Below are 22,739 nucleotides of genomic sequence, written 5' to 3'. Positions count from 1 at the left end.
AAAGGCTCCCCCAGGGAGTTCAGGTGTACCCAAAGGCTTCCGCTGAGAGCACTTTTTGATGGCAGAAAGTGGCACCGTACGTGTTTTTTCGGGTCTAACTCGGGTTCAGCTTCTTGTTGCGGTTAGGGTTATGTTTAGGGTTGTTAGGAAAGAGTGAAGACGCAGAGTCCTGTTGAGTGTGGGGTTGCGTAAAGGCTCCCCCAGGGAGTTCAGGTGTACCCAAAGGCTTCCGCTGAGAGCACTTTTTGATGGCAGAAAGTGGCACCGTACGTGTTTTTTCGGGTCTAACTCGGGTTCAGCTTCTTGTTGCGGTTAGGGTTATGTTTAGGGTTGTTAGGAAAGAGTGAAGACGCAGAGTCCTGTTGAGTGTGGGGTTGCGTAAAGGCTCCCCCAGGGAGTTCAGGTGTACCCAAAGGCTTCCGCTGAGAGCACTTTTTGATGGCAGAAAGTGGCACCGTACGTGTTTTTTCGGGTCTAACTCGGGTTCAGCTTCTTGTTGCGGTTAGGGTTATGTTTAGGGTTGTTAGGAAAGAGTGAAGACGCAGAGTCCTGTTGAGTGTGGGGTTGCGTAAAGGCTCCCCCAGGGAGTTCAGGTGTACCCAAAGGCTTCCGCTGAGAGCACTTTTTGATGGCAGAAAGTGGCACCGTACGTGTTTTTTCGGGTCTAACTCGGGTTCAGCTTCTTGTTGCGGTTAGGGTTATGTTTAGGGTTGTTAGGAAAGAGTGAAGACGCAGAGTCCTGTTGAGTGTGGGGTTGCGTAAAGGCTCCCCCAGGGAGTTCAGGTGTACCCAAAGGCTTCCGCTGAGAGCACTTTTTGATGGCAGAAAGTGGCACCGTACGTGTTTTTTCGGGTCTAACTCGGGTTCAGCTTCTTGTTGCGGTTAGGGTTATGTTTAGGGTTGTTAGGAAAGAGTGAAGACGCAGAGTCCTGTTGAGTGTGGGGTTGCGTAAAGGCTCCCCCAGGGAGTTCAGGTGTACCCAAAGGCTTCCGCTGAGAGCACTTTTTGATGGCAGAAAGTGGCACCGTACGTGTTTTTTCGGGTCTAACTCGGGTTCAGCTTCTTGTTGCGGTTAGGGTTATGTTTAGGGTTGTTAGGAAAGAGTGAAGACGCAGAGTCCTGTTGAGTGTGGGGTTGCGTAAAGGCTCCCCCAGGGAGTTCAGGTGTACCCAAAGGCTTCCGCTGAGAGCACTTTTTGATGGCAGAAAGTGGCACCGTACGTGTTTTTTCGGGTCTAACTCGGGTTCAGCTTCTTGTTGCGGTTAGGGTTATGTTTAGGGTTGTTAGGAAAGAGTGAAGACGCAGAGTCCTGTTGAGTGTGGGGTTGCGTAAAGGCTCCCCCAGGGAGTTCAGGTGTACCCAAAGGCTTCCGCTGAGAGCACTTTTTGATGGCAGAAAGTGGCACCGTACGTGTTTTTTCGGGTCTAACTCGGGTTCAGCTTCTTGTTGCGGTTAGGGTTATGTTTAGGGTTGTTAGGAAAGAGTGAAGACGCAGAGTCCTGTTGAGTGTGGGGTTGCGTAAAGGCTCCCCCAGGGAGTTCAGGTGTACCCAAAGGCTTCCGCTGAGAGCACTTTTTGATGGCAGAAAGTGGCACCGTACGTGTTTTTTCGGGTCTAACTCGGGTTCAGCTTCTTGTTGCGGTTAGGGTTATGTTTAGGGTTGTTAGGAAAGAGTGAAGACGCAGAGTCCTGTTGAGTGTGGGGTTGCGTAAAGGCTCCCCCAGGGAGTTCAGGTGTACCCAAAGGCTTCCGCTGAGAGCACTTTTTGATGGCAGAAAGTGGCACCGTACGTGTTTTTTCGGGTCTAACTCGGGTTCAGCTTCTTGTTGCGGTTAGGGTTATGTTTAGGGTTGTTAGGAAAGAGTGAAGACGCAGAGTCCTGTTGAGTGTGGGGTTGCGTAAAGGCTCCCCCAGGGAGTTCAGGTGTACCCAAAGGCTTCCGCTGAGAGCACTTTTTGATGGCAGAAAGTGGCACCGTACGTGTTTTTTCGGGTCTAACTCGGGTTCAGCTTCTTGTTGCGGTTAGGGTTATGTTTAGGGTTGTTAGGAAAGAGTGAAGACGCAGAGTCCTGTTGAGTGTGGGGTTGCGTAAAGGCTCCCCCAGGGAGTTCAGGTGTACCCAAAGGCTTCCGCTGAGAGCACTTTTTGATGGCAGAAAGTGGCACCGTACGTGTTTTTTCGGGTCTAACTCGGGTTCAGCTTCTTGTTGCGGTTAGGGTTATGTTTAGGGTTGTTAGGAAAGAGTGAAGACGCAGAGTCCTGTTGAGTGTGGGGTTGCGTAAAGGCTCCCCCAGGGAGTTCAGGTGTACCCAAAGGCTTCCGCTGAGAGCACTTTTTGATGGCAGAAAGTGGCACCGTACGTGTTTTTTCGGGTCTAACTCGGGTTCAGCTTCTTGTTGCGGTTAGGGTTATGTTTAGGGTTGTTAGGAAAGAGTGAAGACGCAGAGTCCTGTTGAGTGTGGGGTTGCGTAAAGGCTCCCCCAGGGAGTTCAGGTGTACCCAAAGGCTTCCGCTGAGAGCACTTTTTGATGGCAGAAAGTGGCACCGTACGTGTTTTTTCGGGTCTAACTCGGGTTCAGCTTCTTGTTGCGGTTAGGGTTATGTTTAGGGTTGTTAGGAAAGAGTGAAGACGCAGAGTCCTGTTGAGTGTGGGGTTGCGTAAAGGCTCCCCCAGGGAGTTCAGGTGTACCCAAAGGCTTCCGCTGAGAGCACTTTTTGATGGCAGAAAGTGGCACCGTACGTGTTTTTTCGGGTCTAACTCGGGTTCAGCTTCTTGTTGCGGTTAGGGTTATGTTTAGGGTTGTTAGGAAAGAGTGAAGACGCAGAGTCCTGTTGAGTGTGGGGTTGCGTAAAGGCTCCCCCAGGGAGTTCAGGTGTACCCAAAGGCTTCCGCTGAGAGCACTTTTTGATGGCAGAAAGTGGCACCGTACGTGTTTTTTCGGGTCTAACTCGGGTTCAGCTTCTTGTTGCGGTTAGGGTTATGTTTAGGGTTGTTAGGAAAGAGTGAAGACGCAGAGTCCTGTTGAGTGTGGGGTTGCGTAAAGGCTCCCCCAGGGAGTTCAGGTGTACCCAAAGGCTTCCGCTGAGAGCACTTTTTGATGGCAGAAAGTGGCACCGTACGTGTTTTTTCGGGTCTAACTCGGGTTCAGCTTCTTGTTGCGGTTAGGGTTATGTTTAGGGTTGTTAGGAAAGAGTGAAGACGCAGAGTCCTGTTGAGTGTGGGGTTGCGTAAAGGCTCCCCCAGGGAGTTCAGGTGTACCCAAAGGCTTCCGCTGAGAGCACTTTTTGATGGCAGAAAGTGGCACCGTACGTGTTTTTTCGGGTCTAACTCGGGTTCAGCTTCTTGTTGCGGTTAGGGTTATGTTTAGGGTTGTTAGGAAAGAGTGAAGACGCAGAGTCCTGTTGAGTGTGGGGTTGCGTAAAGGCTCCCCCAGGGAGTTCAGGTGTACCCAAAGGCTTCCGCTGAGAGCACTTTTTGATGGCAGAAAGTGGCACCGTACGTGTTTTTTCGGGTCTAACTCGGGTTCAGCTTCTTGTTGCGGTTAGGGTTATGTTTAGGGTTGTTAGGAAAGAGTGAAGACGCAGAGTCCTGTTGAGTGTGGGGTTGCGTAAAGGCTCCCCCAGGGAGTTCAGGTGTACCCAAAGGCTTCCGCTGAGAGCACTTTTTGATGGCAGAAAGTGGCACCGTACGTGTTTTTTCGGGTCTAACTCGGGTTCAGCTTCTTGTTGCGGTTAGGGTTATGTTTAGGGTTGTTAGGAAAGAGTGAAGACGCAGAGTCCTGTTGAGTGTGGGGTTGCGTAAAGGCTCCCCCAGGGAGTTCAGGTGTACCCAAAGGCTTCCGCTGAGAGCACTTTTTGATGGCAGAAAGTGGCACCGTACGTGTTTTTTCGGGTCTAACTCGGGTTCAGCTTCTTGTTGCGGTTAGGGTTATGTTTAGGGTTGTTAGGAAAGAGTGAAGACGCAGAGTCCTGTTGAGTGTGGGGTTGCGTAAAGGCTCCCCCAGGGAGTTCAGGTGTACCCAAAGGCTTCCGCTGAGAGCACTTTTTGATGGCAGAAAGTGGCACCGTACGTGTTTTTTCGGGTCTAACTCGGGTTCAGCTTCTTGTTGCGGTTAGGGTTATGTTTAGGGTTGTTAGGAAAGAGTGAAGACGCAGAGTCCTGTTGAGTGTGGGGTTGCGTAAAGGCTCCCCCAGGGAGTTCAGGTGTACCCAAAGGCTTCCGCTGAGAGCACTTTTTGATGGCAGAAAGTGGCACCGTACGTGTTTTTTCGGGTCTAACTCGGGTTCAGCTTCTTGTTGCGGTTAGGGTTATGTTTAGGGTTGTTAGGAAAGAGTGAAGACGCAGAGTCCTGTTGAGTGTGGGGTTGCGTAAAGGCTCCCCCAGGGAGTTCAGGTGTACCCAAAGGCTTCCGCTGAGAGCACTTTTTGATGGCAGAAAGTGGCACCGTACGTGTTTTTTCGGGTCTAACTCGGGTTCAGCTTCTTGTTGCGGTTAGGGTTATGTTTAGGGTTGTTAGGAAAGAGTGAAGACGCAGAGTCCTGTTGAGTGTGGGGTTGCGTAAAGGCTCCCCCAGGGAGTTCAGGTGTACCCAAAGGCTTCCGCTGAGAGCACTTTTTGATGGCAGAAAGTGGCACCGTACGTGTTTTTTCGGGTCTAACTCGGGTTCAGCTTCTTGTTGCGGTTAGGGTTATGTTTAGGGTTGTTAGGAAAGAGTGAAGACGCAGAGTCCTGTTGAGTGTGGGGTTGCGTAAAGGCTCCCCCAGGGAGTTCAGGTGTACCCAAAGGCTTCCGCTGAGAGCACTTTTTGATGGCAGAAAGTGGCACCGTACGTGTTTTTTCGGGTCTAACTCGGGTTCAGCTTCTTGTTGCGGTTAGGGTTATGTTTAGGGTTGTTAGGAAAGAGTGAAGACGCAGAGTCCTGTTGAGTGTGGGGTTGCGTAAAGGCTCCCCCAGGGAGTTCAGGTGTACCCAAAGGCTTCCGCTGAGAGCACTTTTTGATGGCAGAAAGTGGCACCGTACGTGTTTTTTCGGGTCTAACTCGGGTTCAGCTTCTTGTTGCGGTTAGGGTTATGTTTAGGGTTGTTAGGAAAGAGTGAAGACGCAGAGTCCTGTTGAGTGTGGGGTTGCGTAAAGGCTCCCCCAGGGAGTTCAGGTGTACCCAAAGGCTTCCGCTGAGAGCACTTTTTGATGGCAGAAAGTGGCACCGTACGTGTTTTTTCGGGTCTAACTCGGGTTCAGCTTCTTGTTGCGGTTAGGGTTATGTTTAGGGTTGTTAGGAAAGAGTGAAGACGCAGAGTCCTGTTGAGTGTGGGGTTGCGTAAAGGCTCCCCCAGGGAGTTCAGGTGTACCCAAAGGCTTCCGCTGAGAGCACTTTTTGATGGCAGAAAGTGGCACCGTACGTGTTTTTTCGGGTCTAACTCGGGTTCAGCTTCTTGTTGCGGTTAGGGTTATGTTTAGGGTTGTTAGGAAAGAGTGAAGACGCAGAGTCCTGTTGAGTGTGGGGTTGCGTAAAGGCTCCCCCAGGGAGTTCAGGTGTACCCAAAGGCTTCCGCTGAGAGCACTTTTTGATGGCAGAAAGTGGCACCGTACGTGTTTTTTCGGGTCTAACTCGGGTTCAGCTTCTTGTTGCGGTTAGGGTTATGTTTAGGGTTGTTAGGAAAGAGTGAAGACGCAGAGTCCTGTTGAGTGTGGGGTTGCGTAAAGGCTCCCCCAGGGAGTTCAGGTGTACCCAAAGGCTTCCGCTGAGAGCACTTTTTGATGGCAGAAAGTGGCACCGTACGTGTTTTTTCGGGTCTAACTCGGGTTCAGCTTCTTGTTGCGGTTAGGGTTATGTTTAGGGTTGTTAGGAAAGAGTGAAGACGCAGAGTCCTGTTGAGTGTGGGGTTGCGTAAAGGCTCCCCCAGGGAGTTCAGGTGTACCCAAAGGCTTCCGCTGAGAGCACTTTTTGATGGCAGAAAGTGGCACCGTACGTGTTTTTTCGGGTCTAACTCGGGTTCAGCTTCTTGTTGCGGTTAGGGTTATGTTTAGGGTTGTTAGGAAAGAGTGAAGACGCAGAGTCCTGTTGAGTGTGGGGTTGCGTAAAGGCTCCCCCAGGGAGTTCAGGTGTACCCAAAGGCTTCCGCTGAGAGCACTTTTTGATGGCAGAAAGTGGCACCGTACGTGTTTTTTCGGGTCTAACTCGGGTTCAGCTTCTTGTTGCGGTTAGGGTTATGTTTAGGGTTGTTAGGAAAGAGTGAAGACGCAGAGTCCTGTTGAGTGTGGGGTTGCGTAAAGGCTCCCCCAGGGAGTTCAGGTGTACCCAAAGGCTTCCGCTGAGAGCACTTTTTGATGGCAGAAAGTGGCACCGTACGTGTTTTTTCGGGTCTAACTCGGGTTCAGCTTCTTGTTGCGGTTAGGGTTATGTTTAGGGTTGTTAGGAAAGAGTGAAGACGCAGAGTCCTGTTGAGTGTGGGGTTGCGTAAAGGCTCCCCCAGGGAGTTCAGGTGTACCCAAAGGCTTCCGCTGAGAGCACTTTTTGATGGCAGAAAGTGGCACCGTACGTGTTTTTTCGGGTCTAACTCGGGTTCAGCTTCTTGTTGCGGTTAGGGTTATGTTTAGGGTTGTTAGGAAAGAGTGAAGACGCAGAGTCCTGTTGAGTGTGGGGTTGCGTAAAGGCTCCCCCAGGGAGTTCAGGTGTACCCAAAGGCTTCCGCTGAGAGCACTTTTTGATGGCAGAAAGTGGCACCGTACGTGTTTTTTCGGGTCTAACTCGGGTTCAGCTTCTTGTTGCGGTTAGGGTTATGTTTAGGGTTGTTAGGAAAGAGTGAAGACGCAGAGTCCTGTTGAGTGTGGGGTTGCGTAAAGGCTCCCCCAGGGAGTTCAGGTGTACCCAAAGGCTTCCGCTGAGAGCACTTTTTGATGGCAGAAAGTGGCACCGTACGTGTTTTTTCGGGTCTAACTCGGGTTCAGCTTCTTGTTGCGGTTAGGGTTATGTTTAGGGTTGTTAGGAAAGAGTGAAGACGCAGAGTCCTGTTGAGTGTGGGGTTGCGTAAAGGCTCCCCCAGGGAGTTCAGGTGTACCCAAAGGCTTCCGCTGAGAGCACTTTTTGATGGCAGAAAGTGGCACCGTACGTGTTTTTTCGGGTCTAACTCGGGTTCAGCTTCTTGTTGCGGTTAGGGTTATGTTTAGGGTTGTTAGGAAAGAGTGAAGACGCAGAGTCCTGTTGAGTGTGGGGTTGCGTAAAGGCTCCCCCAGGGAGTTCAGGTGTACCCAAAGGCTTCCGCTGAGAGCACTTTTTGATGGCAGAAAGTGGCACCGTACGTGTTTTTTCGGGTCTAACTCGGGTTCAGCTTCTTGTTGCGGTTAGGGTTATGTTTAGGGTTGTTAGGAAAGAGTGAAGACGCAGAGTCCTGTTGAGTGTGGGGTTGCGTAAAGGCTCCCCCAGGGAGTTCAGGTGTACCCAAAGGCTTCCGCTGAGAGCACTTTTTGATGGCAGAAAGTGGCACCGTACGTGTTTTTTCGGGTCTAACTCGGGTTCAGCTTCTTGTTGCGGTTAGGGTTATGTTTAGGGTTGTTAGGAAAGAGTGAAGACGCAGAGTCCTGTTGAGTGTGGGGTTGCGTAAAGGCTCCCCCAGGGAGTTCAGGTGTACCCAAAGGCTTCCGCTGAGAGCACTTTTTGATGGCAGAAAGTGGCACCGTACGTGTTTTTTCGGGTCTAACTCGGGTTCAGCTTCTTGTTGCGGTTAGGGTTATGTTTAGGGTTGTTAGGAAAGAGTGAAGACGCAGAGTCCTGTTGAGTGTGGGGTTGCGTAAAGGCTCCCCCAGGGAGTTCAGGTGTACCCAAAGGCTTCCGCTGAGAGCACTTTTTGATGGCAGAAAGTGGCACCGTACGTGTTTTTTCGGGTCTAACTCGGGTTCAGCTTCTTGTTGCGGTTAGGGTTATGTTTAGGGTTGTTAGGAAAGAGTGAAGACGCAGAGTCCTGTTGAGTGTGGGGTTGCGTAAAGGCTCCCCCAGGGAGTTCAGGTGTACCCAAAGGCTTCCGCTGAGAGCACTTTTTGATGGCAGAAAGTGGCACCGTACGTGTTTTTTCGGGTCTAACTCGGGTTCAGCTTCTTGTTGCGGTTAGGGTTATGTTTAGGGTTGTTAGGAAAGAGTGAAGACGCAGAGTCCTGTTGAGTGTGGGGTTGCGTAAAGGCTCCCCCAGGGAGTTCAGGTGTACCCAAAGGCTTCCGCTGAGAGCACTTTTTGATGGCAGAAAGTGGCACCGTACGTGTTTTTTCGGGTCTAACTCGGGTTCAGCTTCTTGTTGCGGTTAGGGTTATGTTTAGGGTTGTTAGGAAAGAGTGAAGACGCAGAGTCCTGTTGAGTGTGGGGTTGCGTAAAGGCTCCCCCAGGGAGTTCAGGTGTACCCAAAGGCTTCCGCTGAGAGCACTTTTTGATGGCAGAAAGTGGCACCGTACGTGTTTTTTCGGGTCTAACTCGGGTTCAGCTTCTTGTTGCGGTTAGGGTTATGTTTAGGGTTGTTAGGAAAGAGTGAAGACGCAGAGTCCTGTTGAGTGTGGGGTTGCGTAAAGGCTCCCCCAGGGAGTTCAGGTGTACCCAAAGGCTTCCGCTGAGAGCACTTTTTGATGGCAGAAAGTGGCACCGTACGTGTTTTTTCGGGTCTAACTCGGGTTCAGCTTCTTGTTGCGGTTAGGGTTATGTTTAGGGTTGTTAGGAAAGAGTGAAGACGCAGAGTCCTGTTGAGTGTGGGGTTGCGTAAAGGCTCCCCCAGGGAGTTCAGGTGTACCCAAAGGCTTCCGCTGAGAGCACTTTTTGATGGCAGAAAGTGGCACCGTACGTGTTTTTTCGGGTCTAACTCGGGTTCAGCTTCTTGTTGCGGTTAGGGTTATGTTTAGGGTTGTTAGGAAAGAGTGAAGACGCAGAGTCCTGTTGAGTGTGGGGTTGCGTAAAGGCTCCCCCAGGGAGTTCAGGTGTACCCAAAGGCTTCCGCTGAGAGCACTTTTTGATGGCAGAAAGTGGCACCGTACGTGTTTTTTCGGGTCTAACTCGGGTTCAGCTTCTTGTTGCGGTTAGGGTTATGTTTAGGGTTGTTAGGAAAGAGTGAAGACGCAGAGTCCTGTTGAGTGTGGGGTTGCGTAAAGGCTCCCCCAGGGAGTTCAGGTGTACCCAAAGGCTTCCGCTGAGAGCACTTTTTGATGGCAGAAAGTGGCACCGTACGTGTTTTTTCGGGTCTAACTCGGGTTCAGCTTCTTGTTGCGGTTAGGGTTATGTTTAGGGTTGTTAGGAAAGAGTGAAGACGCAGAGTCCTGTTGAGTGTGGGGTTGCGTAAAGGCTCCCCCAGGGAGTTCAGGTGTACCCAAAGGCTTCCGCTGAGAGCACTTTTTGATGGCAGAAAGTGGCACCGTACGTGTTTTTTCGGGTCTAACTCGGGTTCAGCTTCTTGTTGCGGTTAGGGTTATGTTTAGGGTTGTTAGGAAAGAGTGAAGACGCAGAGTCCTGTTGAGTGTGGGGTTGCGTAAAGGCTCCCCCAGGGAGTTCAGGTGTACCCAAAGGCTTCCGCTGAGAGCACTTTTTGATGGCAGAAAGTGGCACCGTACGTGTTTTTTCGGGTCTAACTCGGGTTCAGCTTCTTGTTGCGGTTAGGGTTATGTTTAGGGTTGTTAGGAAAGAGTGAAGACGCAGAGTCCTGTTGAGTGTGGGGTTGCGTAAAGGCTCCCCCAGGGAGTTCAGGTGTACCCAAAGGCTTCCGCTGAGAGCACTTTTTGATGGCAGAAAGTGGCACCGTACGTGTTTTTTCGGGTCTAACTCGGGTTCAGCTTCTTGTTGCGGTTAGGGTTATGTTTAGGGTTGTTAGGAAAGAGTGAAGACGCAGAGTCCTGTTGAGTGTGGGGTTGCGTAAAGGCTCCCCCAGGGAGTTCAGGTGTACCCAAAGGCTTCCGCTGAGAGCACTTTTTGATGGCAGAAAGTGGCACCGTACGTGTTTTTTCGGGTCTAACTCGGGTTCAGCTTCTTGTTGCGGTTAGGGTTATGTTTAGGGTTGTTAGGAAAGAGTGAAGACGCAGAGTCCTGTTGAGTGTGGGGTTGCGTAAAGGCTCCCCCAGGGAGTTCAGGTGTACCCAAAGGCTTCCGCTGAGAGCACTTTTTGATGGCAGAAAGTGGCACCGTACGTGTTTTTTCGGGTCTAACTCGGGTTCAGCTTCTTGTTGCGGTTAGGGTTATGTTTAGGGTTGTTAGGAAAGAGTGAAGACGCAGAGTCCTGTTGAGTGTGGGGTTGCGTAAAGGCTCCCCCAGGGAGTTCAGGTGTACCCAAAGGCTTCCGCTGAGAGCACTTTTTGATGGCAGAAAGTGGCACCGTACGTGTTTTTTCGGGTCTAACTCGGGTTCAGCTTCTTGTTGCGGTTAGGGTTATGTTTAGGGTTGTTAGGAAAGAGTGAAGACGCAGAGTCCTGTTGAGTGTGGGGTTGCGTAAAGGCTCCCCCAGGGAGTTCAGGTGTACCCAAAGGCTTCCGCTGAGAGCACTTTTTGATGGCAGAAAGTGGCACCGTACGTGTTTTTTCGGGTCTAACTCGGGTTCAGCTTCTTGTTGCGGTTAGGGTTATGTTTAGGGTTGTTAGGAAAGAGTGAAGACGCAGAGTCCTGTTGAGTGTGGGGTTGCGTAAAGGCTCCCCCAGGGAGTTCAGGTGTACCCAAAGGCTTCCGCTGAGAGCACTTTTTGATGGCAGAAAGTGGCACCGTACGTGTTTTTTCGGGTCTAACTCGGGTTCAGCTTCTTGTTGCGGTTAGGGTTATGTTTAGGGTTGTTAGGAAAGAGTGAAGACGCAGAGTCCTGTTGAGTGTGGGGTTGCGTAAAGGCTCCCCCAGGGAGTTCAGGTGTACCCAAAGGCTTCCGCTGAGAGCACTTTTTGATGGCAGAAAGTGGCACCGTACGTGTTTTTTCGGGTCTAACTCGGGTTCAGCTTCTTGTTGCGGTTAGGGTTATGTTTAGGGTTGTTAGGAAAGAGTGAAGACGCAGAGTCCTGTTGAGTGTGGGGTTGCGTAAAGGCTCCCCCAGGGAGTTCAGGTGTACCCAAAGGCTTCCGCTGAGAGCACTTTTTGATGGCAGAAAGTGGCACCGTACGTGTTTTTTCGGGTCTAACTCGGGTTCAGCTTCTTGTTGCGGTTAGGGTTATGTTTAGGGTTGTTAGGAAAGAGTGAAGACGCAGAGTCCTGTTGAGTGTGGGGTTGCGTAAAGGCTCCCCCAGGGAGTTCAGGTGTACCCAAAGGCTTCCGCTGAGAGCACTTTTTGATGGCAGAAAGTGGCACCGTACGTGTTTTTTCGGGTCTAACTCGGGTTCAGCTTCTTGTTGCGGTTAGGGTTATGTTTAGGGTTGTTAGGAAAGAGTGAAGACGCAGAGTCCTGTTGAGTGTGGGGTTGCGTAAAGGCTCCCCCAGGGAGTTCAGGTGTACCCAAAGGCTTCCGCTGAGAGCACTTTTTGATGGCAGAAAGTGGCACCGTACGTGTTTTTTCGGGTCTAACTCGGGTTCAGCTTCTTGTTGCGGTTAGGGTTATGTTTAGGGTTGTTAGGAAAGAGTGAAGACGCAGAGTCCTGTTGAGTGTGGGGTTGCGTAAAGGCTCCCCCAGGGAGTTCAGGTGTACCCAAAGGCTTCCGCTGAGAGCACTTTTTGATGGCAGAAAGTGGCACCGTACGTGTTTTTTCGGGTCTAACTCGGGTTCAGCTTCTTGTTGCGGTTAGGGTTATGTTTAGGGTTGTTAGGAAAGAGTGAAGACGCAGAGTCCTGTTGAGTGTGGGGTTGCGTAAAGGCTCCCCCAGGGAGTTCAGGTGTACCCAAAGGCTTCCGCTGAGAGCACTTTTTGATGGCAGAAAGTGGCACCGTACGTGTTTTTTCGGGTCTAACTCGGGTTCAGCTTCTTGTTGCGGTTAGGGTTATGTTTAGGGTTGTTAGGAAAGAGTGAAGACGCAGAGTCCTGTTGAGTGTGGGGTTGCGTAAAGGCTCCCCCAGGGAGTTCAGGTGTACCCAAAGGCTTCCGCTGAGAGCACTTTTTGATGGCAGAAAGTGGCACCGTACGTGTTTTTTCGGGTCTAACTCGGGTTCAGCTTCTTGTTGCGGTTAGGGTTATGTTTAGGGTTGTTAGGAAAGAGTGAAGACGCAGAGTCCTGTTGAGTGTGGGGTTGCGTAAAGGCTCCCCCAGGGAGTTCAGGTGTACCCAAAGGCTTCCGCTGAGAGCACTTTTTGATGGCAGAAAGTGGCACCGTACGTGTTTTTTCGGGTCTAACTCGGGTTCAGCTTCTTGTTGCGGTTAGGGTTATGTTTAGGGTTGTTAGGAAAGAGTGAAGACGCAGAGTCCTGTTGAGTGTGGGGTTGCGTAAAGGCTCCCCCAGGGAGTTCAGGTGTACCCAAAGGCTTCCGCTGAGAGCACTTTTTGATGGCAGAAAGTGGCACCGTACGTGTTTTTTCGGGTCTAACTCGGGTTCAGCTTCTTGTTGCGGTTAGGGTTATGTTTAGGGTTGTTAGGAAAGAGTGAAGACGCAGAGTCCTGTTGAGTGTGGGGTTGCGTAAAGGCTCCCCCAGGGAGTTCAGGTGTACCCAAAGGCTTCCGCTGAGAGCACTTTTTGATGGCAGAAAGTGGCACCGTACGTGTTTTTTCGGGTCTAACTCGGGTTCAGCTTCTTGTTGCGGTTAGGGTTATGTTTAGGGTTGTTAGGAAAGAGTGAAGACGCAGAGTCCTGTTGAGTGTGGGGTTGCGTAAAGGCTCCCCCAGGGAGTTCAGGTGTACCCAAAGGCTTCCGCTGAGAGCACTTTTTGATGGCAGAAAGTGGCACCGTACGTGTTTTTTCGGGTCTAACTCGGGTTCAGCTTCTTGTTGCGGTTAGGGTTATGTTTAGGGTTGTTAGGAAAGAGTGAAGACGCAGAGTCCTGTTGAGTGTGGGGTTGCGTAAAGGCTCCCCCAGGGAGTTCAGGTGTACCCAAAGGCTTCCGCTGAGAGCACTTTTTGATGGCAGAAAGTGGCACCGTACGTGTTTTTTCGGGTCTAACTCGGGTTCAGCTTCTTGTTGCGGTTAGGGTTATGTTTAGGGTTGTTAGGAAAGAGTGAAGACGCAGAGTCCTGTTGAGTGTGGGGTTGCGTAAAGGCTCCCCCAGGGAGTTCAGGTGTACCCAAAGGCTTCCGCTGAGAGCACTTTTTGATGGCAGAAAGTGGCACCGTACGTGTTTTTTCGGGTCTAACTCGGGTTCAGCTTCTTGTTGCGGTTAGGGTTATGTTTAGGGTTGTTAGGAAAGAGTGAAGACGCAGAGTCCTGTTGAGTGTGGGGTTGCGTAAAGGCTCCCCCAGGGAGTTCAGGTGTACCCAAAGGCTTCCGCTGAGAGCACTTTTTGATGGCAGAAAGTGGCACCGTACGTGTTTTTTCGGGTCTAACTCGGGTTCAGCTTCTTGTTGCGGTTAGGGTTATGTTTAGGGTTGTTAGGAAAGAGTGAAGACGCAGAGTCCTGTTGAGTGTGGGGTTGCGTAAAGGCTCCCCCAGGGAGTTCAGGTGTACCCAAAGGCTTCCGCTGAGAGCACTTTTTGATGGCAGAAAGTGGCACCGTACGTGTTTTTTCGGGTCTAACTCGGGTTCAGCTTCTTGTTGCGGTTAGGGTTATGTTTAGGGTTGTTAGGAAAGAGTGAAGACGCAGAGTCCTGTTGAGTGTGGGGTTGCGTAAAGGCTCCCCCAGGGAGTTCAGGTGTACCCAAAGGCTTCCGCTGAGAGCACTTTTTGATGGCAGAAAGTGGCACCGTACGTGTTTTTTCGGGTCTAACTCGGGTTCAGCTTCTTGTTGCGGTTAGGGTTATGTTTAGGGTTGTTAGGAAAGAGTGAAGACGCAGAGTCCTGTTGAGTGTGGGGTTGCGTAAAGGCTCCCCCAGGGAGTTCAGGTGTACCCAAAGGCTTCCGCTGAGAGCACTTTTTGATGGCAGAAAGTGGCACCGTACGTGTTTTTTCGGGTCTAACTCGGGTTCAGCTTCTTGTTGCGGTTAGGGTTATGTTTAGGGTTGTTAGGAAAGAGTGAAGACGCAGAGTCCTGTTGAGTGTGGGGTTGCGTAAAGGCTCCCCCAGGGAGTTCAGGTGTACCCAAAGGCTTCCGCTGAGAGCACTTTTTGATGGCAGAAAGTGGCACCGTACGTGTTTTTTCGGGTCTAACTCGGGTTCAGCTTCTTGTTGCGGTTAGGGTTATGTTTAGGGTTGTTAGGAAAGAGTGAAGACGCAGAGTCCTGTTGAGTGTGGGGTTGCGTAAAGGCTCCCCCAGGGAGTTCAGGTGTACCCAAAGGCTTCCGCTGAGAGCACTTTTTGATGGCAGAAAGTGGCACCGTACGTGTTTTTTCGGGTCTAACTCGGGTTCAGCTTCTTGTTGCGGTTAGGGTTATGTTTAGGGTTGTTAGGAAAGAGTGAAGACGCAGAGTCCTGTTGAGTGTGGGGTTGCGTAAAGGCTCCCCCAGGGAGTTCAGGTGTACCCAAAGGCTTCCGCTGAGAGCACTTTTTGATGGCAGAAAGTGGCACCGTACGTGTTTTTTCGGGTCTAACTCGGGTTCAGCTTCTTGTTGCGGTTAGGGTTATGTTTAGGGTTGTTAGGAAAGAGTGAAGACGCAGAGTCCTGTTGAGTGTGGGGTTGCGTAAAGGCTCCCCCAGGGAGTTCAGGTGTACCCAAAGGCTTCCGCTGAGAGCACTTTTTGATGGCAGAAAGTGGCACCGTACGTGTTTTTTCGGGTCTAACTCGGGTTCAGCTTCTTGTTGCGGTTAGGGTTATGTTTAGGGTTGTTAGGAAAGAGTGAAGACGCAGAGTCCTGTTGAGTGTGGGGTTGCGTAAAGGCTCCCCCAGGGAGTTCAGGTGTACCCAAAGGCTTCCGCTGAGAGCACTTTTTGATGGCAGAAAGTGGCACCGTACGTGTTTTTTCGGGTCTAACTCGGGTTCAGCTTCTTGTTGCGGTTAGGGTTATGTTTAGGGTTGTTAGGAAAGAGTGAAGACGCAGAGTCCTGTTGAGTGTGGGGTTGCGTAAAGGCTCCCCCAGGGAGTTCAGGTGTACCCAAAGGCTTCCGCTGAGAGCACTTTTTGATGGCAGAAAGTGGCACCGTACGTGTTTTTTCGGGTCTAACTCGGGTTCAGCTTCTTGTTGCGGTTAGGGTTATGTTTAGGGTTGTTAGGAAAGAGTGAAGACGCAGAGTCCTGTTGAGTGTGGGGTTGCGTAAAGGCTCCCCCAGGGAGTTCAGGTGTACCCAAAGGCTTCCGCTGAGAGCACTTTTTGATGGCAGAAAGTGGCACCGTACGTGTTTTTTCGGGTCTAACTCGGGTTCAGCTTCTTGTTGCGGTTAGGGTTATGTTTAGGGTTGTTAGGAAAGAGTGAAGACGCAGAGTCCTGTTGAGTGTGGGGTTGCGTAAAGGCTCCCCCAGGGAGTTCAGGTGTACCCAAAGGCTTCCGCTGAGAGCACTTTTTGATGGCAGAAAGTGGCACCGTACGTGTTTTTTCGGGTCTAACTCGGGTTCAGCTTCTTGTTGCGGTTAGGGTTATGTTTAGGGTTGTTAGGAAAGAGTGAAGACGCAGAGTCCTGTTGAGTGTGGGGTTGCGTAAAGGCTCCCCCAGGGAGTTCAGGTGTACCCAAAGGCTTCCGCTGAGAGCACTTTTTGATGGCAGAAAGTGGCACCGTACGTGTTTTTTCGGGTCTAACTCGGGTTCAGCTTCTTGTTGCGGTTAGGGTTATGTTTAGGGTTGTTAGGAAAGAGTGAAGACGCAGAGTCCTGTTGAGTGTGGGGTTGCGTAAAGGCTCCCCCAGGGAGTTCAGGTGTACCCAAAGGCTTCCGCTGAGAGCACTTTTTGATGGCAGAAAGTGGCACCGTACGTGTTTTTTCGGGTCTAACTCGGGTTCAGCTTCTTGTTGCGGTTAGGGTTATGTTTAGGGTTGTTAGGAAAGAGTGAAGACGCAGAGTCCTGTTGAGTGTGGGGTTGCGTAAAGGCTCCCCCAGGGAGTTCAGGTGTACCCAAAGGCTTCCGCTGAGAGCACTTTTTGATGGCAGAAAGTGGCACCGTACGTGTTTTTTCGGGTCTAACTCGGGTTCAGCTTCTTGTTGCGGTTAGGGTTATGTTTAGGGTTGTTAGGAAAGAGTGAAGACGCAGAGTCCTGTTGAGTGTGGGGTTGCGTAAAGGCTCCCCCAGGGAGTTCAGGTGTACCCAAAGGCTTCCGCTGAGAGCACTTTTTGATGGCAGAAAGTGGCACCGTACGTGTTTTTTCGGGTCTAACTCGGGTTCAGCTTCTTGTTGCGGTTAGGGTTATGTTTAGGGTTGTTAGGAAAGAGTGAAGACGCAGAGTCCTGTTGAGTGTGGGGTTGCGTAAAGGCTCCCCCAGGGAGTTCAGGTGTACCCAAAGGCTTCCGCTGAGAGCACTTTTTGATGGCAGAAAGTGGCACCGTACGTGTTTTTTCGGGTCTAACTCGGGTTCAGCTTCTTGTTGCGGTTAGGGTTATGTTTAGGGTTGTTAGGAAAGAGTGAAGACGCAGAGTCCTGTTGAGTGTGGGGTTGCGTAAAGGCTCCCCCAGGGAGTTCAGGTGTACCCAAAGGCTTCCGCTGAGAGCACTTTTTGATGGCAGAAAGTGGCACCGTACGTGTTTTTTCGGGTCTAACTCGGGTTCAGCTTCTTGTTGCGGTTAGGGTTATGTTTAGGGTTGTTAGGAAAGAGTGAAGACGCAGAGTCCTGTTGAGTGTGGGGTTGCGTAAAGGCTCCCCCAGGGAGTTCAGGTGTACCCAAAGGCTTCCGCTGAGAGCACTTTTTGATGGCAGAAAGTGGCACCGTACGTGTTTTTTCGGGTCTAACTCGGGTTCAGCTTCTTGTTGCGGTTAGGGTTATGTTTAGGGTTGTTAGGAAAGAGTGAAGACGCAGAGTCCTGTTGAGTGTGGGGTTGCGTAAAGGCTCCCCCAGGGAGTTCAGGTGTACCCAAAGGCTTCCGCTGAGAGCACTTTTTGATGGCAGAAAGTGGCACCGTACGTGTTTTTTCGGGTCTAACTCGGGTTCAGCTTCTTGTTGCGGTTAGGGTTATGTTTAGGGTTGTTAGGAAAGAGTGAAGACGCAGAGTCCTGTTGAGTGTGGGGTTGCGTAAAGGCTCCCCCAGGGAGTTCAGGTGTACCCAAAGGCTTCCGCTGAGAGCACTTTTTGATGGCAGAAAGTGGCACCGTACGTGTTTTTTCGGGTCTAACTCGGGTTCAGCTTCTTGTTGCGGTTAGGGTTATGTTTAGGGTTGTTAGGAAAGAGTGAAGACGCAGAGTCCTGTTGAGTGTGGGGTTGCGTAAAGGCTCCCCCAGGGAGTTCAGGTGTACCCAAAGGCTTCCGCTGAGAGCACTTTTTGATGGCAGAAAGTGGCACCGTACGTGTTTTTTCGGGTCTAACTCGGGTTCAGCTTCTTGTTGCGGTTAGGGTTATGTTTAGGGTTGTTAGGAAAGAGTGAAGACGCAGAGTCCTGTTGAGTGTGGGGTTGCGTAAAGGCTCCCCCAGGGAGTTCAGGTGTACCCAAAGGCTTCCGCTGAGAGCACTTTTTGATGGCAGAAAGTGGCACCGTACGTGTTTTTTCGGGTCTAACTCGGGTTCAGCTTCTTGTTGCGGTTAGGGTTATGTTTAGGGTTGTTAGGAAAGAGTGAAGACGCAGAGTCCTGTTGAGTGTGGGGTTGCGTAAAGGCTCCCCCAGGGAGTTCAGGTGTACCCAAAGGCTTCCGCTGAGAGCACTTTTTGATGGCAGAAAGTGGCACCGTACGTGTTTTTTCGGGTCTAACTCGGGTTCAGCTTCTTGTTGCGGTTAGGGTTATGTTTAGGGTTGTTAGGAAAGAGTGAAGACGCAGAGTCCTGTTGAGTGTGGGGTTGCGTAAAGGCTCCCCCAGGGAGTTCAGGTGTACCCAAAGGCTTCCGCTGAGAGCACTTTTTGATGGCAGAAAGTGGCACCGTACGTGTTTTTTCGGGTCTAACTCGGGTTCAGCTTCTTGTTGCGGTTAGGGTTATGTTTAGGGTTGTTAGGAAAGAGTGAAGACGCAGAGTCCTGTTGAGTGTGGGGTTGCGTAAAGGCTCCCCCAGGGAGTTCAGGTGTACCCAAAGGCTTCCGCTGAGAGCACTTTTTGATGGCAGAAAGTGGCACCGTACGTGTTTTTTCGGGTCTAACTCGGGTTCAGCTTCTTGTTGCGGTTAGGGTTATGTTTAGGGTTGTTAGGAAAGAGTGAAGACGCAGAGTCCTGTTGAGTGTGGGGTTGCGTAAAGGCTCCCCCAGGGAGTTCAGGTGTACCCAAAGGCTTCCGCTGAGAGCACTTTTTGATGGCAGAAAGTGGCACCGTACGTGTTTTTTCGGGTCTAACTCGGGTTCAGCTTCTTGTTGCGGTTAGGGTTATGTTTAGGGTTGTTAGGAAAGAGTGAAGACGCAGAGTCCTGTTGAGTGTGGGGTTGCGTAAAGGCTCCCCCAGGGAGTTCAGGTGTACCCAAAGGCTTCCGCTGAGAGCACTTTTTGATGGCAGAAAGTGGCACCGTACGTGTTTTTTCGGGTCTAACTCGGGTTCAGCTTCTTGTTGCGGTTAGGGTTATGTTTAGGGTTGTTAGGAAAGAGTGAAGACGCAGAGTCCTGTTGAGTGTGGGGTTGCGTAAAGGCTCCCCCAGGGAGTTCAGGTGTACCCAAAGGCTTCCGCTGAGAGCACTTTTTGATGGCAGAAAGTGGCACCGTACGTGTTTTTTCGGGTCTAACTCGGGTTCAGCTTCTTGTTGCGGTTAGGGTTATGTTTAGGGTTGTTAGGAAAGAGTGAAGACGCAGAGTCCTGTTGAGTGTGGGGTTGCGTAAAGGCTCCCCCAGGGAGTTCAGGTGTACCCAAAGGCTTCCGCTGAGAGCACTTTTTGATGGCAGAAAGTGGCACCGTACGTGTTTTTTCGGGTCTAACTCGGGTTCAGCTTCTTGTTGCGGTTAGGGTTATGTTTAGGGTTGTTAGGAAAGAGTGAAGACGCAGAGTCCTGTTGAGTGTGGGGTTGCGTAAAGGCTCCCCCAGGGAGTTCAGGTGTACCCAAAGGCTTCCGCTGAGAGCACTTTTTGATGGCAGAAAGTGGCACCGTACGTGTTTTTTCGGGTCTAACTCGGGTTCAGCTTCTTGTTGCGGTTAGGGTTATGTTTAGGGTTGTTAGGAAAGAGTGAAGACGCAGAGTCCTGTTGAGTGTGGGGTTGCGTAAAGGCTCCCCCAGGGAGTTCAGGTGTACCCAAAGGCTTCCGCTGAGAGCACTTTTTGATGGCAGAAAGTGGCACCGTACGTGTTTTTTCGGGTCTAACTCGGGTTCAGCTTCTTGTTGCGGTTAGGGTTATGTTTAGGGTTGTTAGGAAAGAGTGAAGACGCAGAGTCCTGTTGAGTGTGGGGTTGCGTAAAGGCTCCCCCAGGGAGTTCAGGTGTACCCAAAGGCTTCCGCTGAGAGCACTTTTTGATGGCAGAAAGTGGCACCGTACGTGTTTTTTCGGGTCTAACTCGGGTTCAGCTTCTTGTTGCGGTTAGGGTTATGTTTAGGGTTGTTAGGAAAGAGTGAAGACGCAGAGTCCTGTTGAGTGTGGGGTTGCGTAAAGGCTCCCCCAGGGAGTTCAGGTGTACCCAAAGGCTTCCGCTGAGAGCACTTTTTGATGGCAGAAAGTGGCACCGTACGTGTTTTTTCGGGTCTAACTCGGGTTCAGCTTCTTGTTGCGGTTAGGGTTATGTTTAGGGTTGTTAGGAAAGAGTGAAGACGCAGAGTCCTGTTGAGTGTGGGGTTGCGTAAAGGCTCCCCCAGGGAGTTCAGGTGTACCCAAAGGCTTCCGCTGAGAGCACTTTTTGATGGCAGAAAGTGGCACCGTACGTGTTTTTTCGGGTCTAACTCGGGTTCAGCTTCTTGTTGCGGTTAGGGTTATGTTTAGGGTTGTTAGGAAAGAGTGAAGACGCAGAGTCCTGTTGAGTGTGGGGTTGCGTAAAGGCTCCCCCAGGGAGTTCAGGTGTACCCAAAGGCTTCCGCTGAGAGCACTTTTTGATGGCAGAAAGTGGCACCGTACGTGTTTTTTCGGGTCTAACTCGGGTTCAGCTTCTTGTTGCGGTTAGGGTTATGTTTAGGGTTGTTAGGAAAGAGTGAAGACGCAGAGTCCTGTTGAGTGTGGGGTTGCGTAAAGGCTCCCCCAGGGAGTTCAGGTGTACCCAAAGGCTTCCGCTGAGAGCACTTTTTGATGGCAGAAAGTGGCACCGTACGTGTTTTTTCGGGTCTAACTCGGGTTCAGCTTCTTGTTGCGGTTAGGGTTATGTTTAGGGTTGTTAGGAAAGAGTGAAGACGCAGAGTCCTGTTGAGTGTGGGGTTGCGTAAAGGCTCCCCCAGGGAGTTCAGGTGTACCCAAAGGCTTCCGCTGAGAGCACTTTTTGATGGCAGAAAGTGGCACCGTACGTGTTTTTTCGGGTCTAACTCGGGTTCAGCTTCTTGTTGCGGTTAGGGTTATGTTTAGGGTTGTTAGGAAAGAGTGAAGACGCAGAGTCCTGTTGAGTGTGGGGTTGCGTAAAGGCTCCCCCAGGGAGTTCAGGTGTACCCAAAGGCTTCCGCTGAGAGCACTTTTTGATGGCAGAAAGTGGCACCGTACGTGTTTTTTCGGGTCTAACTCGGGTTCAGCTTCTTGTTGCGGTTAGGGTTATGTTTAGGGTTGTTAGGAAAGAGTGAAGACGCAGAGTCCTGTTGAGTGTGGGGTTGCGTAAAGGCTCCCCCAGGGAGTTCAGGTGTACCCAAAGGCTTCCGCTGAGAGCACTTTTTGATGGCAGAAAGTGGCACCGTACGTGTTTTTTCGGGTCTAACTCGGGTTCAGCTTCTTGTTGCGGTTAGGGTTATGTTTAGGGTTGTTAGGAAAGAGTGAAGACGCAGAGTCCTGTTGAGTGTGGGGTTGCGTAAAGGCTCCCCCAGGGAGTTCAGGTGTACCCAAAGGCTTCCGCTGAGAGCACTTTTTGATGGCAGAAAGTGGCACCGTACGTGTTTTTTCGGGTCTAACTCGGGTTCAGCTTCTTGTTGCGGTTAGGGTTATGTTTAGGGTTGTTAGGAAAGAGTGAAGACGCAGAGTCCTGTTGAGTGTGGGGTTGCGTAAAGGCTCCCCCAGGGAGTTCAGGTGTACCCAAAGGCTTCCGCTGAGAGCACTTTTTGATGGCAGAAAGTGGCACCGTACGTGTTTTTTCGGGTCTAACTCGGGTTCAGCTTCTTGTTGCGGTTAGGGTTATGTTTAGGGTTGTTAGGAAAGAGTGAAGACGCAGAGTCCTGTTGAGTGTGGGGTTGCGTAAAGGCTCCCCCAGGGAGTTCAGGTGTACCCAAAGGCTTCCGCTGAGAGCACTTTTTGATGGCAGAAAGTGGCACCGTACGTGTTTTTTCGGGTCTAACTCGGGTTCAGCTTCTTGTTGCGGTTAGGGTTATGTTTAGGGTTGTTAGGAAAGAGTGAAGACGCAGAGTCCTGTTGAGTGTGGGGTTGCGTAAAGGCTCCCCCAGGGAGTTCAGGTGTACCCAAAGGCTTCCGCTGAGAGCACTTTTTGATGGCAGAAAGTGGCACCGTACGTGTTTTTTCGGGTCTAACTCGGGTTCAGCTTCTTGTTGCGGTTAGGGTTATGTTTAGGGTTGTTAGGAAAGAGTGAAGACGCAGAGTCCTGTTGAGTGTGGGGTTGCGTAAAGGCTCCCCCAGGGAGTTCAGGTGTACCCAAAGGCTTCCGCTGAGAGCACTTTTTGATGGCAGAAAGTGGCACCGTACGTGTTTTTTCGGGTCTAACTCGGGTTCAGCTTCTTGTTGCGGTTAGGGTTATGTTTAGGGTTGTTAGGAAAGAGTGAAGACGCAGAGTCCTGTTGAGTGTGGGGTTGCGTAAAGGCTCCCCCAGGGAGTTCAGGTGTACCCAAAGGCTTCCGCTGAGAGCACTTTTTGATGGCAGAAAGTGGCACCGTACGTGTTTTTTCGGGTCTAACTCGGGTTCAGCTTCTTGTTGCGGTTAGGGTTATGTTTAGGGTTGTTAGGAAAGAGTGAAGACGCAGAGTCCTGTTGAGTGTGGGGTTGCGTAAAGGCTCCCCCAGGGAGTTCAGGTGTACCCAAAGGCTTCCGCTGAGAGCACTTTTTGATGGCAGAAAGTGGCACCGTACGTGTTTTTTCGGGTCTAACTCGGGTTCAGCTTCTTGTTGCGGTTAGGGTTATGTTTAGGGTTGTTAGGAAAGAGTGAAGACGCAGAGTCCTGTTGAGTGTGGGGTTGCGTAAAGGCTCCCCCAGGGAGTTCAGGTGTACCCAAAGGCTTCCGCTGAGAGCACTTTTTGATGGCAGAAAGTGGCACCGTACGTGTTTTTTCGGGTCTAACTCGGGTTCAGCTTCTTGTTGCGGTTAGGGTTATGTTTAGGGTTGTTAGGAAAGAGTGAAGACGCAGAGTCCTGTTGAGTGTGGGGTTGCGTAAAGGCTCCCCCAGGGAGTTCAGGTGTACCCAAAGGCTTCCGCTGAGAGCACTTTTTGATGGCAGAAAGTGGCACCGTACGTGTTTTTTCGGGTCTAACTCGGGTTCAGCTTCTTGTTGCGGTTAGGGTTATGTTTAGGGTTGTTAGGAAAGAGTGAAGACGCAGAGTCCTGTTGAGTGTGGGGTTGCGTAAAGGCTCCCCCAGGGAGTTCAGGTGTACCCAAAGGCTTCCGCTGAGAGCACTTTTTGATGGCAGAAAGTGGCACCGTACGTGTTTTTTCGGGTCTAACTCGGGTTCAGCTTCTTGTTGCGGTTAGGGT

Source organism: Anser cygnoides, chromosome W, assembly GCF_040182565.1.
Source record: "Anser cygnoides isolate HZ-2024a breed goose chromosome W, Taihu_goose_T2T_genome, whole genome shotgun sequence".
Taxonomy (NCBI): domain Eukaryota; kingdom Metazoa; phylum Chordata; class Aves; order Anseriformes; family Anatidae; genus Anser; species Anser cygnoides.
The sequence above is the reverse complement of the archived record's forward strand: the minus strand, read 5'-3'. Positions refer to the sequence as shown.